Here is a 22,426-nt window from a genome sequence, read left to right as displayed (position 1 = left end):
ACATTAAGAAGTACTGCATGTGTTACAGGATTATTCTGGCAAAGGAAATTTCTCCCCACCCCTTCCTGAAATTTTCTTGGGTAACATACAACAATGCATATTCTTCACACTGTGCACAGATTTGCACACATAAAGGGACTTACATGGAGGCAAGTTTTTCTCCCTGGGAACTCCTCTCCCTTTCCAGCAGTAACTTTAATTACCATGTGGCACACCTCTCTCTTCCATTGGGGCCCTTGGCTCTGCTACTGCCACCCCAAGCAAGTTAGTCCTTCAACCCAAAGACCTCAGCAGTGCGCATCTCAGGAAGTCCCAGCCATGCAGGCACACCTGCATCCCATGCAAGTGATCTGTGTCATGCTTGCAGGGACACTGTATCTCTTGTCACTGTCTTAGGGAATGGCTCTGCAAGCCCTGGAGATGCTGATGGGAGTCAAGACTACCCCAGCACACACCTCCTAGTTGAACTACTTCATTAAAAGAGACACAGTGCACCTTGAGTTATTTAAATTATTTAAGTTATTAGGGCAGATAATGTAATTCACATGAACTCATTTTGTAGCTGTATGGTTGAATTTCCAACACTTTCTCCACCGAAGAGAATCATAAACTCCAGCCCTCACTATGAGGAACTAAAGAGCCAGTGGCCAATAGACACCATTTCTTTGCTGTAGATAGGCTTTGTATCTGCGGCCCCTCTCCCCTTTGCTTTACCATGTGTTCACAGTTGTGCAGGTATCCCTGCACAGGCTGGCTACACACAGGCAACCTGACTGTGCACATGAGTACAAGATGACGCAAAGGCAGCCGCTTACAGACACCGCACAGAAGAATATCCCAATGTGGGACCTCACCTTCAGATAAGGTTTTCTCCACTTCACAGAAAAATGCTCAACCATTTTTGTCAAGAATGAATTAAAAAAAAAAGAAAAAAAAAAAGAAAAAATAATATTCTTGGCCTCCCATCCTGTATACGAAATTGAAATGGCTGGATCAGAAATGCTCCACCATCATGTGCTGTATATTTATTTATGTGCAAGGTAAAGGCCAGTGTCGGAGCGAGCACTTTGTTTCACTTTGTTTATCGACATTTCTTCATATCAATTCAGTGATCTACAGGATCAATTTCTTAATTTTCAACATCTTTTAAGCATGTCAGAGAGCAGAAATGAACCACATCTTGCTTCTTAATAAGTTTCTGTATAAATCACTGCCTTATTAAAAACAAAATGCAGTATCTTCCTCTAATGATCAAATTCTCCAGTTTAGCAATGTTAATGACCCTTTACTGTGGCACACTGAAATATTTTTACAATAAAGGTTAAGACTTGCATTGTATTTATTGTAAGCAAGGATTTTCTGTTTCTTAAAAATCGATATTTTAATATGTAACACCTAAATATATGACCTTATTATGGCTACATTTCAAAGGCAATGTGTGTGTTCCATTTAACTTTTTTTGTTCTTAAAAAAAGCTCACTCTTCAGAAAGTTGTAAATATTCTAAAAATCCTGTTAATCATGAATTCTTGTAAACTGAAATTCTTTCAGGGCAAGGGGAATCTGTATGATTTTCAGCAAACAGCATTTGTTTCAGATGTATTGGTTAGCATGTCAGCAATCCAATGTGTCATGCCTGGTTACATGTGTCTTGTTGTGTTAAAATTATGTTCCTGACATACCGAGGCTCAATGCCCCATCTCCATTATGTGTCAGGCTGCCCATTTTAAGAGTGTTAGCTTTTAATTTCCTTATTTTTTGCCTTGCATGAGTTTGCTAACTAGAAAATAAGACTGATACCCTCTTCAATCACTGGTCCCAGCAGAGACTGCCCAGCATGACTCTTGCACCCACCAAAAACACTTAAATCATATATGGCAATGGTTCAAGCACACAGGAGAGGCAGTACAATAAACAGCTGTATCAGCTGAATATGACAGTATTGTTCGATTCCCACTGCTTTCCTAGAGCCCTCTCTGAAAGCCCAGCTCCTTGCAGGAGAAATAATGAATGCTTACATTTGTCATCTGTGCTAAATACACTCATGTTAAACGTCACAATCAGTTTCTTGATGAAAATCTATGTTGGTGTAGCAAGGTAACTGGCTCTCTTTGCAGGGCACATTCAGGTAACTCTTCATGCCATGGATGTTTTAGCTACAGGGCATCACTTCCAGTGGGCACAGAGGTGGCTGACAGGCATGAAAAACTTCATGGTTAACTAGAAATCCTAGATAAATTAAGCAAATGTGGGCTTTGATGACACTGGAAACAATCTAGGTAGAATTATTTTTCTACAACAGAATTCATATCTAGCTATTAGAAACACAAACACATGCCAGTCTCTAGTATTAACATTTGCTCTGTAAAGTTAGATTCATCAAAGTATTCGGCTTCTGTCTTCCTCTGAAATACTGATCACTGTCAGCCCAGCACCCAGGACTTACTTTGGAATAGCAAGGAATCATCAGTAAATAGAAGTTCCCTTAAAGGACATTTTGAATTTATTTTCCTGCTTGAGCACCAGTGTTGAAATGTCAAACCTCTCAATACAGAGCTCAAGACTTAAATATGTATTTTGGTAAAATTATAACTTTTTCCCTTTATTACAAATGTACAAGAGACAGAAAATGTAGTATCAAATTTTTATGGGACTACAGCGGTAATATGACAGGTATAAAACAAACATTTTGTGCATTAGTTACATGGTTTTTAGTTCCCTCTTGCTGAGAGACAGACCCACGGTACAATGTTTCACAGTGGCAGGGGGACTAACTCCCATAAACACCCAGCCTTTACTTTATCATACTTGTGTCCTCTCTGTACACTTGACAGTCAAAAACTGGAAGTCAAACCTGACAGAATCCAATTCTATAGAAGTAACAAAAAAAATTAATAATCAAGTTGTCAAGCATAATTATGCCACAAGTCAACATTTCTCCAAAAACAGTAGTTGATATATGCTGTATTATCTCATGCACTCGTAAAAAGTAACAAACATTACTTGTTGGTGTAAATTTTAACAGCAAATCCTGACTTTGGAAGCTAACATAAATACTGATATGATAGGTGACTGTAAGAGATCTTGAGTTTTGAATAAGTCTGAAAATTTCACCCAGTGATGTAGATTGGGCTAAAACTTAATATTTTGTAATTCAAAGTGTAGCTTTTCCTTATTACAAGGCTCCATATGTCTGCAAAGTACCCCAGTACTTCCATTTTCATATGTGTCTCTTACAGCTGGACAGTTTATGACCCAGAAATGATAAGACCCTAGGTTCCAGTTTGGGACCTTCTGAACTGCACCAGAATTTTCTGAAGAAAATTTGAAAGGCAAATTTGTTAGTCTGAAGCTAAACATGGTTTGGTGGCTTTTTGTTTGGTTTGTGGTTTGGTTTTTGTTTGGTTTTGTTTCAGTTTTGGGTTTTTTTTTGTTGTTAGGGTTTTTTTCCAATTAAATTGACTGATTTGAGTCTTGCAGCATTCCAAAAAATTAAAAATAATAAACATCTTAGGTTTGCTGCCTCTTTAGCTAGACAGGTTTCCCACAGCTGAATCCTTTGATGATACTCCTTGGACTTTCTATTTTAAGAAGTCATCCCTTTCTGCTTCTCTCTGGAGGCAAACTCTTTTGCTCTCCTGCCAATCTTCCTGTTGACCTTTCTGTCCTGTGTACTTAGCCCTTCCATCTCTTTTCCAAAGCCTTTTCTCTGTCCTTCCATACTGCTAGACCTTCTTTATTTCCAATGCAAATAAATCCCCTTCAGTTGCCAGCAGACCTCCTCTTCTGCCTTGGTTGCCAAACTGTTTAATCTTCTAGCCATTCTCTTTCACTTTTGCCAGATTTCTCCAACTTCCAGAGAAAGTGTGTTGCTGAGACCACCCCATGTAATTTGCACCAGTATAACAGCCAGTATTGATACAACTGGATATATAAACTGCAGGAACCACTTGTAGCAGTAAAAAGTTATGTTATTATGACATTGAATTTATATGTAAACATTGATCTTAATTGCACATGAAGAGGAAATTACTTTTGAAATACTATAGGTAATAATTTCATCTCAATCTCTAATTTCCAAACCAAAATATTATGTTAAATAACGCATAAAACTATACTGGAGACCACCTGTTTTGCATGGAGAGGCCTGCTTACTAAACATCTCTTTACCATGAATACTATAAAAATAGCAATATGGTTAGATCAGCTTCTTTTTACAAGTTTCATGAAAACTATTTGTCGCAATAGCTGCAAGACAGTATCCAATAACCTCTTCAGAAACTCATTGACATAACTGTTTGCAAAAAAACTATAACTCTCACTAAAGATTTTTTATTAAATCCCTCCACTCCTCATGTCAGATCAGGAAGAACTGTCCATGCCTCGGGACTAAGGGGCAATGTTCTTTTTGGCTTTGGACAAAGCCCTCATATACATATGCGTATTATTCCATCCCAGCTACAGCAATATCTCTATCCACTCCAGCCAGATTGATATTTAAACATATGACTATGCTAGTCAAAATCTTCAGGCGTGATTACCATGGTTCTCATAGTCGCAGTAAAAAACAACTAAATAAGAAAGAAACACAAATCTTTTGGAGTACAGAAAACCAGAAGCAGAAGTGGCTCCCAGGACCATCACCCTTACATCCTCTTTCCATTAAATATAAAGCTAGATACTTCATTTCAAGTTTTAGAGACCTTCAGAGGAGCAGAGCAGCTCGGTGGGCTCCATCACCCAGCATGAGCACACTTACACTTGAGAATTGCCTTCAAATAATAACATGACCAAGAATCAAACTCATGCAGATAGACTAAGTGGCTTAGATAGCAAAAAGACATTCTCTCCTAAAAATATAGCAATTATTAGAATACTAGCATTTCTAAAAGACACAAATCTTGCTATATTGACCTACAGCAGCCTCACAAAAACAACACCCTACAACTTCACAAAGCCCTTCTTCATAGATTAAAAAAAAAGTGTCTCCGCTGAAAAATTTTGAAACCAAAAAGATGAATGTTGCATAAATACCTACACTCATACACAAATTGATAAAAGCAGTTGTAAAGTTAGCCAAAACATTTTTAAATACTCTTCTTGCCTGATGTAAACTCTGCTTAATACAAAGACATTGTCTGCTCAGCTCAGAACATTTCAGCCATTCTTAGCCTTAGACCTGTGAAGTCTTAATAGGTTATTGTGATTTTGAGAGCCTTCAAGCTCTCCCTCTACCAGTTTTTACCTGGCAAAGGTACCTAACCTAATAATCAAGTCCACCTTTTATGCAGTATAGTAGAACAGCTTTCAATTTAGGGAATAAAACACCCTTCAGCTGAAGAAAATTCTCACATTACAGTACGTTAAGAAGAATCTACTTCAATTGTGGTCAGTTGTCATAGAAAGAGGAGGTGGGGGGGGGAAATGCATTCCCATGTGAAAACCTCTCGTTCTAAAAAAAACCCAACCAAACCCTGAAAAAAAAAAACAAAACAACCCCCTCCCAAGAAAAAACAACAAAAAAACACAACACAAAAAAAAAAACACTTCTCTCCTTCCTGCGCTTGACATTTTATGCAAAGTAGGTGAATCCAGAATGAGGGATCATTTAAAAAAATACTCATTATGCTATTTATGTACATAAATGCGGTTGTGTAAAAGTATAACAGGAATGCATTCACAATTGGTTTAAGTAATTTTCTCTTGGCAAACCACCATAAAAAACGGGCGTCATGGCGCCACCAGAGTCCTAAGTTGTGGTGGAGAATCATCAGTACACATGGCATTAATCTCTGTCTCCTTGCAGGAGACACCCTTGCCTGCGTTACTGGCCTGTCTCTTAAATCTAAGACGTTGTAACTTGAGTTTAAAATGACACCATAAATAAAATACACTCTCCCTCCCCAACAAAAAATTTACCCACTTTATTAAAAAAACACAGATTTCATAAAGTTTACTCCAAATAGAGCTCTTTATTGCTAAAGCACACCAAAAATGTAGTACTAATGGGTTAATAATAGATCATGTTATCTTCAGTATTCATACTGGTCATGAGTCAAACTACTGAGAGACTTTTTAAATATAATTAGTTAACCCATTGGTATTACATTCTTGTTACTTTGGATTGATCACAAGACTGTAGGGATCTCATTATACCATATCAGTTTATTTTCCCTAGTGACTGAGAACGCTTAGCTGTCTTTTAATATCTTACTATTAATCACTTTCTAAGTTTTCAAATCTTCTTTTTCCTTCTTCCAAACTTAGGCACTGTTCTGTTAACAGAACAATTTAAAATATCACCCTTATCTTTGCAAATTTCTCCATGACTTTTAAATATTTTTTAAATATTCCATCGAATGAAATTCATGTCTTTTAAAGGAAAATGTGTCTACTGTCTCTCTATTTTGGTGAAGAAAAAGAAAAAGGTGGGGGGGGGGGAGTGGGGGGAAGGGAAGGGAGACTGATAGTTTGGGAACACCCACTCAGGATAAAATAAGGATCCTGAAAGATTTCCTGTGGAGGTTAATGGAGGCCAGGCCAATGGTAAATGACCTTGAAGTCCCCAGATGAAGCTTTGTGTTTCTCCTCGAATTATTTATGTATTTTTATAAAAGATTCTTCAGCATGCAAAGCTAAGTTTGTCAACCCTGATATGGCAAGAGTCCAAAAAATGTCACAAATGCCACCTTTATATACACACACAAAAAAAGGGAATTCAGTATGGAAATATTTTTAGTTGATTTTCTTATATTCTAGTCAGTGCAGTATTGCCAAAAACATGCTCACATAATTCAGAGACAGTACAGCAGCATAGCATTAGCATATTGAATAATTAGTAGATATAGGTATTTTAAATGAAACTTACCCACGACACATGTTTAATTCAGACTGCAAGCCATAGTGTGCTTTTCCCAACAAGTTATATGACTGTAACACTGTCTAAAAAGCTATTATTTTAGGTACCTCAGAAAAAAGAGGGGGAAAAAAAAAAAAAAAGTGTTAAGGATCCATACACAAGGTTTCTGCAAATGAATATGATGTATTCCAGAAACAACATGCATTCACAAAGACGCTCAATAAGAAAGGGACTGTTTACTCAGTTTATAGCTTGAAAACCACTAGGGACTGTGTTTCAGTATGGGAAATTTTAGTACAGTGCATTGTTAATGCAAAATAAAAAACAAGCCTGGGAAGTTAGGATTATATTTTTTTGAAAATGCTTGTTTGGACCATTAAAAAAATATTGCCTTCTAATGTCAAAGTAGGAACAAATACTTTTTCAGATGAATAAAATCTGTAATCAGTTAGATCAGTTAGCAATATGCCCTTTTCTGGCATTTAATCAAACAATGAAATCACATACACATTTCCTGACACAAAAGACAAATGATGTAATAATCTGAAGGAGTTTCTCTATCTCCTTGGAACTTTGCATACTTGACTTGTTTTCCATATTTTGTGACTTTAAATGGTGGGAAAATTATATTAAAATGCTTGTAGCAGTTCCTCTAAACTAGCATCCTTTTTGTTTTATTGTATTTAATATAAAAGCAGCAATTATTTGATTTCAAAGTTATGAAAATATGTACCTTATGAGAAAACAAGCAATTTAAGCTTTAATTGGTGTCATTTTTCACAGAACTGGCAAGATTCTTGCATCCCTGGCATGTTGTTTTCTATAAAACTGCAGAGCTGCTTTCAATGAATGTTTTACGAATGTATAAGTTGTTACATGAAGGTATGTGAGTGGATGTCTGGAAATATAAGATTTCTGGGGGGATTTATTCACAAAAGATGCATTTCATTTCATAGTGTATATACTGCATTTTTTCCTTAATATTCCTAATGTGTTTTGCTTCCCATTAAGCATTTCTTCCCTTCTTGTATGGGAAGAAAGGGGAGGTATGCAATAGGGATATTTTGCACAAGAGAAATAGAAACAAAGATGGGGGAAACAATGGAAAAAAAAAACTGCTTTGAAAAGATTATTTTATGTACATATTTTCTATAAAATTAGACACTCTGACCAGTTGGGTTTTGGTTAGTTTTGGTTAGGTGTGTGTTTCTTTCCTCCCTAGTGAAAGGCTCAAACCTCCCCCCCCCGCCCCGGTTTAACTTTCCTCTAGGAAGCTTATAATACTTATTACCCTTACCTCTTAGGGGCAAGATTTTCTGTTTTAATTGATCTTAAATGGCACCTAGAATTTATGAGCCAGAGGTCTTTGATACTAGTTCCTGTAAAGATTATCTTAGTTAAAGAGGTTGGCATGTGTGTACAGCTATCCAATCCCACACCTACCATGGAAAGGGGTATATGAGTGCAAATAAGACACCCAAAATGTCAGTATTGGGCCTTAGGAAGAAGCAGGAGTCTCGTGGACACTGTCCTGCTGTGCTATTCATCTTCAATGCCCTCTCAGAAGCTTGTAGGAGCAAGCTAGGAGAGGGACTCACTGGTACCCAGGGTGGTAAACAACTCCAGAAAGAGCATACTTCACCAGCGGGTTGATCGAGGACTTGGTGTTGTCTCACTAGCAGCGTGATGTCAAGAAAGGTGTGAAGGAATGATGTAGTCGTGGATACGTAAGTCCAACAGCAACAGGGAGCAGCCCTATCTCTCCATGGGACTATCTTTCTCCTAGCACAGACATAGCTTCCCCCACTCAATGAATACATGTAACACAAGGACTTTGGTGCTTTGATTTAGCAAGCAAGACTTAGACATGACATCATCCAAGAGGATTTCAATGAGCAGACCTTTCACCCTGCACATGGGCCAAACTGGTGAAGTAACTCAATCATGTACCCAAGAATTTTTTTCTTCTGGAATAACTACATGCTATTAAAAGCCCACCATTGCCACTGGATTTGGAGACTTCCCTGTACAATCAGCCATGTGTGAGGTGGTCAGTATCTCAGAGTCAGAGCACAGAAGACCAGAGGATTGTTTTCCCCCCTCTTAGAACTCAGGAACACCATGAGCTGAGGCATCACAGGCTCTGCATGGCAAACATCAGCCTCAACCAAGAGGGCACATTGGTGTTGAGCACTTAATTAAGGGTTTTCAGCCATTTAGTCCATAATTTTTCAGTTCTAGATTTTATGAGGTAGACACCAGCTCCTTTGGCTCACAAATATTTCTATTCAACCATGCATTTACTGGAACTAGTAGTGGGTACCTGTGAAATACCCAGAGTGACAGTCACTGCACATCTCCGCTGCCCATCTACCTTCTTATACATTCTCCTTTCACATCAAAACACCTACTACCGTGACTATCTGCCTGTGACCATTCCTTCTTTACACTTCAACATTTTAATTAAAAAGCAATAAAACACTTTAATTTGAGGTTTGTACATAAAAATACAAGTAAAAATGGCTCAAACAGTGGGTAAATACTATTGAAATCTGAGCTGAAAAGCAGTTAGAGTAACTTTAACCACCTGAAAAATGCAATAATCACCCTGAAATGCACAGCCTGGAGTGTTTTATTGCCATTATAAACTGTAATTTATACATTAAAATAAGGAAAACAGTCAGACCCATCCATTTATGAGCTATAATAAATATGGTTATGACATCACTGACAACCAGTCACAAACTTCCAAACACATCCAGAGCTCTAAAGCAATTTCACGATTACCTTTTAAATCTGTTTTCTATCAACACGTGTATTTTTTGGGTGTGCACACAGGCAAGGGCTTGAATCAGCAGCCATGCCTTCATGGATGCAAAAGCTTCCTACACCCTGCAAGCTCTTGATTTGACTTTGTCCTTCATGACTCTTGCACCCATCCTGTCCCCAGCTGCTCTTATCATCCCCTATCTTCCTGATGACACCCATGCAAAATAAGAAAAAAAATAATAATCTGATTGCGAATAATCCCTTTTTTTTTTTTAATTCTCAAAACACTCCCTTAACAGAATTTGGGAGAAATGCTGCTATTGGAGAAACTTTTAAAATTACTATTTTAAAATGACCATAACAGCTCTTCTGAAGTCCCTGTCTTTGAAGGAGAAGCATTTCTCAACAATTTATGCTCAGTGGTTACACCCCCGAAGAGTTAATCATTGCAGGCAGTCTTGAATACAGCTTCTCAATTGCATTTCTAGATTTCTCCTCCAAACACAGGCCCAACTTTTGTTCTTTCCATTGATGCAAGTTTCTTGGGGGAGGAAAGTTTCTAGAAAAGATAAATAGTACCTCAGAGAACGGCTCTTCTCTATGAACAAGCTAACAGGAGAAGCCCATAATAGAAATATAAATCAACCACAATATTTTGTGTGTGTGTGTGTCTAGGTTTTGTGGGGTTTTTTGCTTTTTTCTTTTTTTTTTTTTTGTACTTTTTTTTTTAAGAGAGTGTTTTTCTCTTGGAACCAGCAATGCAGCAATTTCTTTCTCTACTAGTCCTTTCTTGATGAAACTTGTCCTGGTCCCTCTGCCTTCCAGCTGCTGATGCTTTTGTCACATGCAGTGTAGCTTCATTGGGATCAAAGATCTTTGATTTCATCCTCAGACTCTGATAACCTGGAGATAAGCTGGAGAAGAAGAGCTGTGGTAACAGTTGCATAGGCCTGATCCAGCAGCAGCTGCCAAACACAAGGGCCTCCTACATGGAGGACAACAGATGAAGACATTCAGATCAGAGAAAACTTGCTGTGCAAAAGGAAAGAGGAGCTGGGAGTCACAGGGCAAGGACCAGCCATGAATTTGGTGCCCTGCTGAGTGCAAGGCAAGCTGAAGCAATGCACTAGGGTGACCTATCTGATTCACCACTACAAGCAAAGGCTAAATACCAAGTGAGGGAAGAAAGGAGCACATGAAGTGCTGGAGAAGGCACCGTGTTTGATGCACCTAGTTAAACACAAAGTCTTGTGAGATCTGATGGTACTAACCCTGTTATTTTACATTATAGCCTTCTCACTCAAAGCTTCTCATTCCCCTTCTATTCCGGTCTTCATAGCCCAGTGGTTTCCAGGCTTTTTGTCTCCCCACATTTTCCCTTAAATCAACCTAATTTCCCTGCAGAAAGTATTCCTGATTTTCATTCTGCTCACAAGCAACTCACCTCACCAGGGGACCGATTTTCATATCTTCCATCTTCCCTTGCCAAGCATCAATCTCACCACTGGAGTATCACCTCTTCCAATCAGCCAGCTTCACCCAAATATCTTAACCAAAGCTGATGATATGACCTTTGTCTCTATGACTTCACCTGCTACTAATATAGGTCATCGTCTTTCTTATCAATATTTGCAATTTCACATTACCTTGAGCATCACTAGCAAATGTGCATTCCGTTCCCCTAATGTTTTGTTTTCAGGTGGGGAAGACACCAGCCGCTTCTTCACCTATGCTGGGAAATTTCTGGTAAAAAAAAAGACAAAGAAACAAACAAATAAAAAAAATCCAAACAACCAAACAAAAAACAAAGCAAAACATGACAGGAAGGGGATATTGCACCTGCAATACCCACTGCAGCACATACAGAAACACGTTTCTTCTCCATTACCATACTATGTTGCATTATGGTTAGTAATATCTCATAAAAACCCAAGGAAGTCTTCATAGTTTGGCAGCAAGTGCAGCAGCAGGCCTAAAGTTTTGCAAGGAAATTTATTTTCTTGACCAGAGAGAAGACCAGGGCAGGTTCATCAGGAGAGTCACAATGAAACCATGGTCAGCACAGGAAGACTGCTAGAAGACATTGACTTCTTCAAACTTCTTTGTAGCCCTGGCTTTTCACCAGTTGGGTAAAAGTAGGCCAGGCACTAAGGAAGCTATTTTATTCTGAATGAAATATGTTAATATTTGAAAAGGTTCATTTTGAACAACTCCCATGGATCTGGTTGACATGCTTCTACTGGGAGAAAGGGGAGAGAAATAAGTAGTCAAAAATAATCAACATTGGTGGTTAATAAAATGCTACTGGCAAGATGCAGAGAAGAAAGGAAGATGGAGTTGATTTCTCACTTAAAATAAAACTTTCTCCAGACTTCATTGTGCATCAAAATAGGAATTGAATGTATTTTTTAGATGTAAGCAAGTTAATATCTCTGCTTACTTCAGAACTGAGCAAACACAGACAGAGGACCAGGCAGGGGATGTGTTGTTCTTAATCTGTTGTAATGCTTGCATACATATATATAAGGACACACACCCACAACAATGCTTCTCAACCTTCTGTTTGTAATCCCAGTACTCCTAGTGGAAGAAGTCACGTTGATAACCTAAGTTTTAAGAAAATTTGTAATACAAATTCAAAATTTCAAGAGTGATTATAATAGGTATGTGCCTGTGTCTTTTAAGTATAGATGTTTGTCAGTAAAAGAAATCTTATTTTATGAACTGGAACTTTACTTCACGGATTTTTCAGCATCAGTTCATATCAATTTTTCACTGATACAGAATTTTTCTCATTTTCATCAGAAAATAATGTCTTAGTTGAAAAAACCCTCTTTAGTGCTCTTTATTAATGTTTAAGTAATTTAAAATGTTTATCAGTTTAACATATCCTAGATATCTAATTATTTGCAAACTTTCACTTACACATTCTTAATGGGACAAATATCTCGCCTCATTTGTTTTTATTTAGAAAATTATTAAGTTACAGCAAATACATTGTATGATCTAAAATTCAGAATATTTGGCCATTTATAAGTCAACTTATAAACAGGGATTACTACTCTCAAAACACCAAGACACTGTTCCTCTCAATATTTGATATGTGTTATTTGCTATCTGAACTGAATGTTCCATCGCTGTAACTCACTTGTTTTTGATTAGGTGATCTAAACTACATAAACAGGTGGCTAGTCTGATTAATTGGCTTTGCTTTTCTCTGAGGGATAGTGGAAATACTTCAGTTGGTGTGAATGACAGGCTATGCAAGGATGGAAATCAGGCTGGCAGAAATAATGAAGGTTTTAAACCTTTTCTTATGTACAGAAGCAAGCACTGTGTATGGCTTAGTATATGATGCAACAGGTTAATGTATCTAGTCTTTTTCTTAGAAACTGGAGCAATAAAATAGTGAAAACAAAATGTATTTTTAACTCTGAATTCAAGTTTCTTGTTTTGAGATCTCTAGTGAAAATGAATTTGTACAATTGTAAACCAAACCTTAACCCTGCAAAGACACATTCATATGCTTATCTGTACCCTAGTTGAGCAGAACCATTTTCTTCAATAGGATTCATCATGGGACTACTTAGAGACATTAGAAGTAATTAGACACAAGCATAAAACTCTTTGCAAGATTGAGACCTAAACTACTTCAATTTCTACTACAAATTATATTCATTTCATAATTAAAGCAAATTTTTTGCTACTGACATGGTATCTGATCTCCACTGAAATGTATGGAGATAAAACTCTGTTAGTACAAGTGTATTTCAGAAAGCCAATAAGAGCAGTGAAATACCTGCATTTGAATTTTTAGTTAAAATTTGGATTCTGAGTTTTTCTCATTTTTACTTCTTCACCATTCTTCATTATCACCACTTCACTACTTCACTAGTAGACCTAGATGTAGTCTATCACTTGTGTTGGTTTTGTCTTCTGGTCTATCAGAAGTGTCTCACAAACTGTAATATCAATTTCTGCGTAACTAAGGTACCATTTGGACTTGTTTTCTTGTATAACAGTGTTGGATTTTTTAGTATATTGCATGTTTCCCCAGGTCTTACTTGTTCCCCCAGGACCCTCCCCAAAATGTGACCTCTCATTCTCCATTAAATCCTGGTGGGTTTGAGCCATACTTACGTGCTTCAGAGAGCCCACTTGACCTGCCTTATCCCTGCAGCCAGATGGGCTCACTGCCCACTTTACAGCATCCAATAAAGGCATGTGCATGTTAAAGCCTACCAACCACCCAAAAATTGAATGCTCCAGTCATTGTAAATTCTCTTTTCCTAATCAGAAACTACCTTGTATACCATAGGTTCCTAATAATTGACATCTCTACAAAGTCAGAAAATACTATATGTTTATTGGAGCAAAGCTGGGGTTTGTTCTCCATCACATATATTATATTTTATCATGGGCAGACCCAGGACCTGTTCTGGAAGGCTACCAGTTTAAGGCCATGACCTGCAAATGCAAAAAAAAAAAAAACAAAAAATGGAGAGATAAAAGGAGTCAACATGACAGGGACACTATGGTATTTCTATGGAGCCTCCCTTAAAGAAAAAAATACCTATGAGGATGTTAATGAGTACAAGCATTGTGCCTTTTCTGAGGTCAAAATCATGTTCCTCCCAAGTCTGGAAAGTGAATATTGGACTCATGATCAGCCTTTTGTGGTTTAAAATCCAAGAATCACTTAGCCAGCTATTTCCCCAGCACTGCCAACCGCAGCAGAGAAATACATTTTAGGACTGAGGCAATTACACTGCTAACAACGTTAACGTGGGTTTGGTTTCTGGTTGGGGTTTGGGTTGTTTTTTTTTTTTGGTGGTGGTGTTTTTTTGTGAGGTGCTTTTTTTTGGGGGGGGAGGGGTAGGAGGGTGGGTTAGCACTAGGAGGAGAAAGAACCACTAATCCCTTTCTGTAAAAACATACTGCAGGGTTCAATAGTGATAACTCTTCTGAGGTCATAACGTGTTTCAGATCATAAGTGTAAACAACTATATTTTTAATTCCTTTTTTTTTTTTTCCTCAGAATACATGCACTTTCAACTTTTCATGGGCCTTTTCCAACTAATTCTCTAAAATTACATCAGTAAGCCAAGGCCAAAAACATGATATGACTACTCAGACCCAACATAAAAGTATTACTATTTATATTGACAAAACAGTTAGGAAGTCTGACCATAGCTGCGGATGCCACAGCAAGCTTATGATCTGGAGAAAGACTGGAGAGCTCAGAGGAGCAGCATGGCACTAAGGGTAGACAGAGAGGGCTGCAGCCTTGCTGCTATCACAGTCCCACCACTGCTGGGTTCAGCAGGGGAACAGTGGTGAGCTGAGCACAGGCTATTTCTGCACCCTGATTTGAATGCTATTTGTACTACTGGAGTCCTATTTTGATTATCGTGAGTTCTATTTTGAGATTTTTGAATACTCTTTTGACTCTACTGTACATGTAATCTGGGAATATCAGGAAATATAACATTAACCAAAACATCTCTTCAAAGAAGGCTTTTTTAGTTTCCCTTCTGAAACTGGATTGAGAACATCACAGGACTTCCCCTGTCATGCCCTTCCACAGAACACCCTGTTGCCTCTGTGGCACTGTTAGCTCAGGGCTCTGAAGCCTTGAGGTGGCCCTCAAATAATGAGACTTGCTAAAAAATACCTTTTTTTTCTTTCTCTAACCAAAAGTAAATGAGAGATTGAGAATGTTTGATTATTCTTCATTATGAATGTACTACATACATTTATTTAAATATCTCCACATAGGGAATCCATTTGTATATTTTAAAAAATTAGGAGAGCTCAAAATTCCCTTCAATTTTGAAGGAAAAGATAAGCATCACTGTACTTACTGAAGCCAGCAGCTTCATCTTCTTCCTCAGAAAGCCTGAAAAGAAGTAATGTCCAGGAGGACCTTTTGACCTAGGAACAGGAGAAGGCACAGAGATTGCCCAACATGTCTGCATTTTAACTAAGGCAAAATCACAAGTGAAACTTCTGCAGTAATAAAGCATATAGCACAGCATTCATTTACTTTTCCCTGTGCTTAATATTTCTGACAATGGAGGTCTACTCTTTGGCTTTGCAGCTCTACTACAACATCAAACTGAAGTGCCTGATTTATGTTTCCAAAAAATATATGTGGCAGCAAGAGACTCCAAACAGCATTCTTATAGCAACACACAGTAGCACATTTCAAGCCAACCAAACTTCCTGAGCCCTCCTCTATGCTTCTGGCATGCTTCAAATAATTTCCTAAGACCCCAGAGAAAGTAAGCAGGAGGCATGGTTGATTTATTGAAAATTTACCTTTTTAAATTTTAGAGTTAATGTCATTGATAGTCCATGTGTGATGCATATATTAATAGATAAAATTATCAATAAGGCATGAGGTATAGAAACAAAATGTATTCACTGACAAAATATAAACAAATATGGCAGTCATTCTGCTAATTTTAAGCTGCTTTTTTTCTCTAAATGAGAAAAATTAAGGTCCAAGTGTCTCTCTTAAAGATGTCAGTAGAATCATTGAAAACTCCTTGTTCTGCTCCTGGCCAGCACAGCACATCTTTGACTTAGTATTTCATAACTCTTTTCTAATGCTCCCAGAATGATTGAATGGTTTGGGTTAGAAAGCCCTGAAAGACCATCCAGTTCCAACCCCCAGCCATAGGCAAGGACACCTTCCATTAGACCAGGATGCTCAAAGTCCCATCCAATCTGGCCTTGAACACTGCCAGAGACTGAGCAGCCATAGCTTCTCTGGGCAACTTGTGCCAGCGTCCTACCACTCTCACAGCGAAAAACTTCTTCCTTTTGTCTAACCTAAATTTACCCTCTCTCATTTTAAAGCCACTGTCTCTTGTTTGATCCTACATTCTCATATACAAATTCCCTCTCCAGCTCTCTTGTAGGCCCCCTTTGAAAGGTACTGAAAAGGTCTCCATGGAGCCTTCTCTTCTCCAGGCTGAACAAGCCCAACTCCCTCAGCCTGTCTTAGAATCATAGAATCACAGAATAGTTAAGGTTGGAAAGGACCTTTAGATCATCTAGTTCCAACTCCCCTGCCATAGGCAGGGACACCTCACACTAAACTATATCTCCTAAGGCTTCATCCAACCTGGTCTTGAACACTGCCAGGGATGGAGCATTCACAACCTCCCTGGCAACACATTCCAGCGCCTCACCACCCTAACAGGAAAGAATTTCTTCCTTATATCCAATCTAAACTTCCCCTGTTTAAGTTTGAACCCGTTATCCCTTGTCCTATCACTACAGTCCCTAATGAAGAGTCCCTCCCCAGCATCCCTATAGGCCCCCTTCAGATACAGGAAGGCTGCTATGAGGTCTCCACGCAGCCTTCTCCAGGCTGAACAGCCCCAACTTTCTCAGCCTATCTTCATACAGGAGGTGCTCCAGTCCCCTGATCATCCTTGTGGCCCTCTGGAGTCACTCCAACAGGTCCATGTCCTTCTTACATTGGAGGCCCATTGCTGACCACAGTACTGCAGATGGGGTCTCACTAGAGCGGAGCAGAAGGAGAGATTCCCCTCTCTTAACCTGCTAGTCATGCTTCTTTTGATGCAGCCCAGGATACAGTTGTTTTTCTGGGCTGCAAGCACACGTTGCTGGGTCATGTTGAGCTTCTTGTCAAACAACCCCCACAAATCCTTTTCCTCAGGTTTGCTCTCAATCCATTCTCCACCCAGCCTGTGTTTGTGCTTGAGACTACCTCAACCTATGGGCAGGACCTTGTATTTGGCCTTGTGAGCTTCATCAGGTTCACACAGGCCCACCTCTCAAGCCTGTCAAGGTCACTCTGGATGACATCAATTCCCTCCAGTGTGTCAACTGCACCACCAGCTTGGTGTTGTCAGCTAAGTTGCTGAGGCCAACAATGCTCAATCCCACTGCCCATCTCACCAACAAATATGTTAAACAGCACCAGTCCCAGTACAACCCCGTGAGGACCACCATTTACCACTGATCTCCACTTGGACATCAAGTTGTTGACCACAATTATTTGAGTGTGACTAACCAGTCAATTCCTCACCTATCGAGTTGTCCATCTGTCAAATCCATGTGTCTCCCTTTTAAAGATAAGAATGCCATAGCTGACAATCTCAAATGTTTTGTACAAGTTCAGGTAGATTATGTCAGTTGCTCTTCCCTTATTCACCAGTGCTGAAACCTGTAAGTTCACCAAATTTGTCAGGCATGATTTGCCCTTAGTGAAGCCATGCAGGTTCTCAGTCTCCTCATTGTCCATTTGCCTTACATAGTTTCCAGGAGGATCTGCTCCATGATCTTGCTCAGGTAAGACCAACTGGCTTGTAGCTCCCCAGGTGTTCCTTTTTTCCTTTTTTTAAAAATGGAGGTTATGCTTCCCCTTGTCTAGTGAGTGGGAACTTCATATGGCTTCCATGACTTCTCATATGATGGACAGTGGCTTGGCCGCTTTATCTGCCAGTTCCCTCAGGAGCCACGGATGCCCCTTGTCAGGTCCCATGGACTTGTGACCTTCTGGTTTCTTAGATGGTATTGAATGTGATCTTCTCCTACAGTGGGCAGTTCTTCAATCTCCTAGTCCCTGCCTTTGCCTTCTGTGACTTGGGCAGTGTGGCTGAAGCACTTGCTGGTGAAGGTCAAGGTAAAAATTCTTTGTGTTCCTCAGTATTCTTCATATACCCAGTAACCAGGTCTCACGTTTTCTTCTGGAAAGGGCCCAAGTGTCTTCCTTTTGTCTCCCTCTTGAGCTATTGGGAAGCCAACAAACAACTAGAAATGTCTACCAGCAAATCCTCGCAAGTGCCTACCTTCACCTTGAGCTGAACACAGTGCAGATCAGCACTGTCATACACAGCTCATTCCTGCGTCCCCAGCTGCTCATGTATCACAGTACTTGTGCTCTGGTGGCAGCACATTTGGTGGCAACATAAGACACCATAAGGTAGAAACTCAGTCTCACTTTTGCTAACATCCAGGAACTCCCTCTCTCTGTCTGAATATAGCAACCTAGATGTCTTCACGTATTGAAGCAAAGCTATTTTTAAAATCCATTTTTATGCTTCAAAATAAACATAAAATGATGACAAAGCATAGGAATAGTATGCTTCATCAAATAAAGCTTCCAAGTAATGGCCATCATTTCCCCAAGTACTGTTGAGTCTATAACCAATACCTGGGTAAGACAGAATCTTATGGGGGGTATAATTTTTCAACTCATGTAAGAGGTGGTCACCTCTGATTGCTTGGGTTTGTTTTGTAAAAACCAAGACCAAACAAGAAACAGAAGATATGTGCATCCCATACACTGCTAAAGTTTTCCAAAATCTTGGGGGATCTTCCCACCTATGAGTCTCAAAAATTTTTCAGCACGTTAGCAGTCCATCCAAGTCAGATTAAATACTATAACTACTCTTATTAGTGGATGTGTAACACTTTATCACATAGCAGCTTTGAAATAAAATATCCTTTTTAAACTAAACTAAAAAAAAAATGTTTTCCTTTTTTTTTACATTAAGATAAGCATTCCTTAGTCATGACATAAAAATGATGACTGTCAAACAGCAAGATAAGGAAAGCAATAGTAAAATATTTGCAAAGGAAGTTATTTTTGGAAAAAAAAAATTTAATTAGGGAAGGAGAAAAAAAGTCCAAATGAAGTAAACCATATAGCTCATAATCATCAGCAAAGTGACACTTTGCACAAGCATTTCGTTTCGTCACTACATTAATTGGATTAGAACTGGTTAAAGGATTGAATATAGTAAATAAAAAAAAAAACTAAACAACTGGAAGTAGTTGCCCATGAATTAAAATACAGCCAACTGAGGTAAAAATTAGATCACATTATGTTGAACCTACTCCTACCTGTGCTATAATTCAAGACCCAGTCTGTGCATGTACAGCTAACTATAACAAAGCATAAAGTTTATTAAAGATTTCAGCTGTTGGGAAATGATCTAACTTGTGGAATTTCTACAAGAAAAACGCTAAAGAAGGGTGTTTTTTTCTTTTCTGGGTTTTTTTTAATCATCTGAATAGCTTTAACACTAGATAATAGAGTGCAATGCATCAGTACACTATAGCAAATTTTCTCTGCTTTAAATATCACTCTCATTCATACTGTGATTCAATTTAAAGAATCATTCAAAGATAAATCTAAATAAATAACAAGCTAGCTTTCAGGCAAACAAATGAATTTGCATTGTTTTATATTCATCATAAATATTTCACTTAATTACTGAGGTACTATGTTCAGAAATACAAAACAACATTATAAATTTATTAGCACTGTCCCTGCTGATTTTACAGAAGTTCTGTGGAATGTAAAAGCCAAAAGTAGAAACAGGCTCAAGAGCATAACCAAAAGAACAGAGGCTGCATTCAAATGCTAAACTAGATCGACACACTGGTTCTCTCAGTATATTTACCCCGACTAAAGCTTCCTGCCTTGAATCAGGTGTTATCCTTATTTATTCTTGAAACCCAAGGCCAACTAAACCCTTTTCCTTCTGTTGACTTTTGAAACCTAAACATCTGAATCAGGCTAGTTCAAGTATTATCTTGAAAACTACCAGAGGAGTTATTTTTCCTTTCATTGTAAAATTGTGAAAACGTAAAAGGTTGTAATAGCATTTTTAAAAGTCTTAGTGAGGTCAGCTATGTGAAGAAAAAAAATGCTACTAAAACATAAAGGCTACAGTACATAACATTTATCATCAAAATTATTTAAGTTCTTTTAATGCCTCTAAAAGCTATCAAAAATTTTTTTAAATGTAAACATGTCAGTCTTTTAGAAGAAGTTATCCTTCTTTGTAAACCAGAGCATCACTGGTGATTTATAATTTTCAGAAAATCTTAATTCAAGAAGAAACATACAAATTCCTCTTTATTTTTAACCTAATGGTAAATCTAATGTGGAATACAGTTTTTATTATTAGCAAAACCTCATATTATTTTTATTTACTTAGAATAAATGAAGATAAAATCTGAAACAGTGCAAATATGAAACCATTTTAAAAACAGATTTTTTTTCCTTTAGCTTTAAAACAACTTCAGAGGTAAATAAAATTGTGGATATAATATTTCCCTAGGGATTAAGTATCCTTACTGTTCAAATGTCATTAATTACCCTTAATGCTGTTATGAACTATTTGGAGATTATCATTATTAAACTGTTAGAGTATTTCTTAATTCCTCACCAGAAAGCCACAGAGTAACAAGCTGAGCCTATCTTCCCCCTCTTTTGTTGAAATAACAATAGCCTAGAGGAATTGTGTCTGAAAAGAAAAAGTCAAGAAACAACAATAAAAAATATTTTGTTTGACTGAGTGAGCAGTAGAGGGAAGAGCTGGGGTTTTAAACCATATGCTATTTCATAAGCAGTGTCTGGATCTGATGCAGCCCGATTCGAGCGGCTGGTTTCTCTGAGTAACCGAGGAAGCAGGATAAATCCCTCTAACACAAGCATCTTATCTGTAGCATGCCTGTTCTGGTAATACTGGAAAATGTCTATTAAACCCCCCTCCCAGATGAAAACATCCCCTGCTCATAGCCACAAAGGACAAGAAGGCAGAGAGACCCTCTGTGTGTGCACATATGTGTGCAGCCCCATCAGTAGCACAAGCACATGCCTGATGCACAATATTATTTTCCCTAAGTGCATGCTGAAGTCTTGGGGCAAGTGTTAGAGGCAGCTATTGTGAATAGTGGCTGAATATTAAAGCAGATAACATAGACTCAAAACACACACCACCACAACTAAACAAAACAAAACAAAACAAAAAGTCTAAAGAACCCCTAAAAAACACAACAAAACCCACATAAGATATCCTTCCCATTCCCCAACTAAAAAAAAAAAAAAAAAAAAAAAAAGAGAAAAAAAGTTAAAGAAACTAAAAAGTTGTGTGGTCCAAGCCTGCAAAACGAGTGAACTCGCTGAGATCCAAGAAGTTTAATTTTAGGGTCCTAAAGATGTTTCACTGCTGTAAAGAATATTCACTAGAAAAGAATACAGGTACTGTAAATACTATATTTGATATCAATATATGGCATACTTTAAAAGTGCATGCATTTTTGTCATAACCTCAACCTCCTTTTGCAAAATGCTAAACCAAAGAGAATTTTAGCATAGTTGTTATTTAAACTGTGTCACTTGGCTCTTTCTCTGAATAACTGTTGGGCTGGGAGGATGAGTTTGCTCCAACACAGGGGCCACGTGTTTCTACTACAATCCCGTTACTCGTCTCCTCTTCCAAGATAAATCACAGTGCTTGGATTCATATTTTGAAGTCTGTATTTTACTTTGTTATTATTATTGAACTTGTATTTTTTATTCAAATACACACCAGAACTTTTATGCTTGCATGTTTAAAAAAAAACAAGCTAATGTAATCAATTTGGCTACAGGTAAATTTGATTGCAATTATCAAACAGAAAAAAGGCTGAACTTAAACTTTATAATGACTTCCTGGAAAGATGAGAGCAGACAACTTTAAAGTATTTACTCACTTCTGGCACTGAAAGACAAACTACTTTTCAGCTTGAAGGCACACATTAAAACACACACTTCCTTACCTTGTGGTTACGCATTAGATTAGCTGCCCTGTAGTTTCCTGATTGTAATTTTTTTAAGCAAAGGACTAAGAGGGCTTCCCCAAGGACACAAGCAGAGGACCTTACACAGTCCTGCTTTCTTGGTTTGCATTTCTAGCTCCCCTTACCCCTGCTCTGGAGAAGCTCCCAATGCATGCCTGAAGCACAGTGGACCAAATTTAGTATT

General features: G+C 38.1%; 1 long non-coding RNA gene across 1 annotated transcript; it reads right to left on the bottom strand.

The window, feature by feature from the left end:
* Positions 1-13,560: 13,560 nt before the first annotated feature.
* On the bottom strand, positions 13,561-17,856 carry LOC133277621 (uncharacterized). Its single transcript, XR_009746352.1, has 3 exons — positions 17,621-17,856; positions 15,492-15,561; positions 13,561-14,094 (listed from the first exon to the last, which is right to left on the bottom strand). It is a non-coding gene; the product is annotated as an uncharacterized LOC133277621 (long non-coding RNA).
* Positions 17,857-22,426: the final 4,570 nt, after the last annotated feature.

This window comes from Pezoporus flaviventris, unplaced genomic scaffold (genome assembly GCF_033815535.1).
Source record: "Pezoporus flaviventris isolate CSIRO_AGI_PZ_B2104156 unplaced genomic scaffold, CSIRO_AGI_Pfla_v1 ptg000001l, whole genome shotgun sequence".
Classification (NCBI taxonomy): Eukaryota; Metazoa; Chordata; class Aves; order Psittaciformes; family Psittacidae; genus Pezoporus; species Pezoporus flaviventris.
The sequence above is the reverse complement of the archived record's forward strand: the minus strand, read 5'-3'. Positions and strand labels throughout refer to the sequence as shown.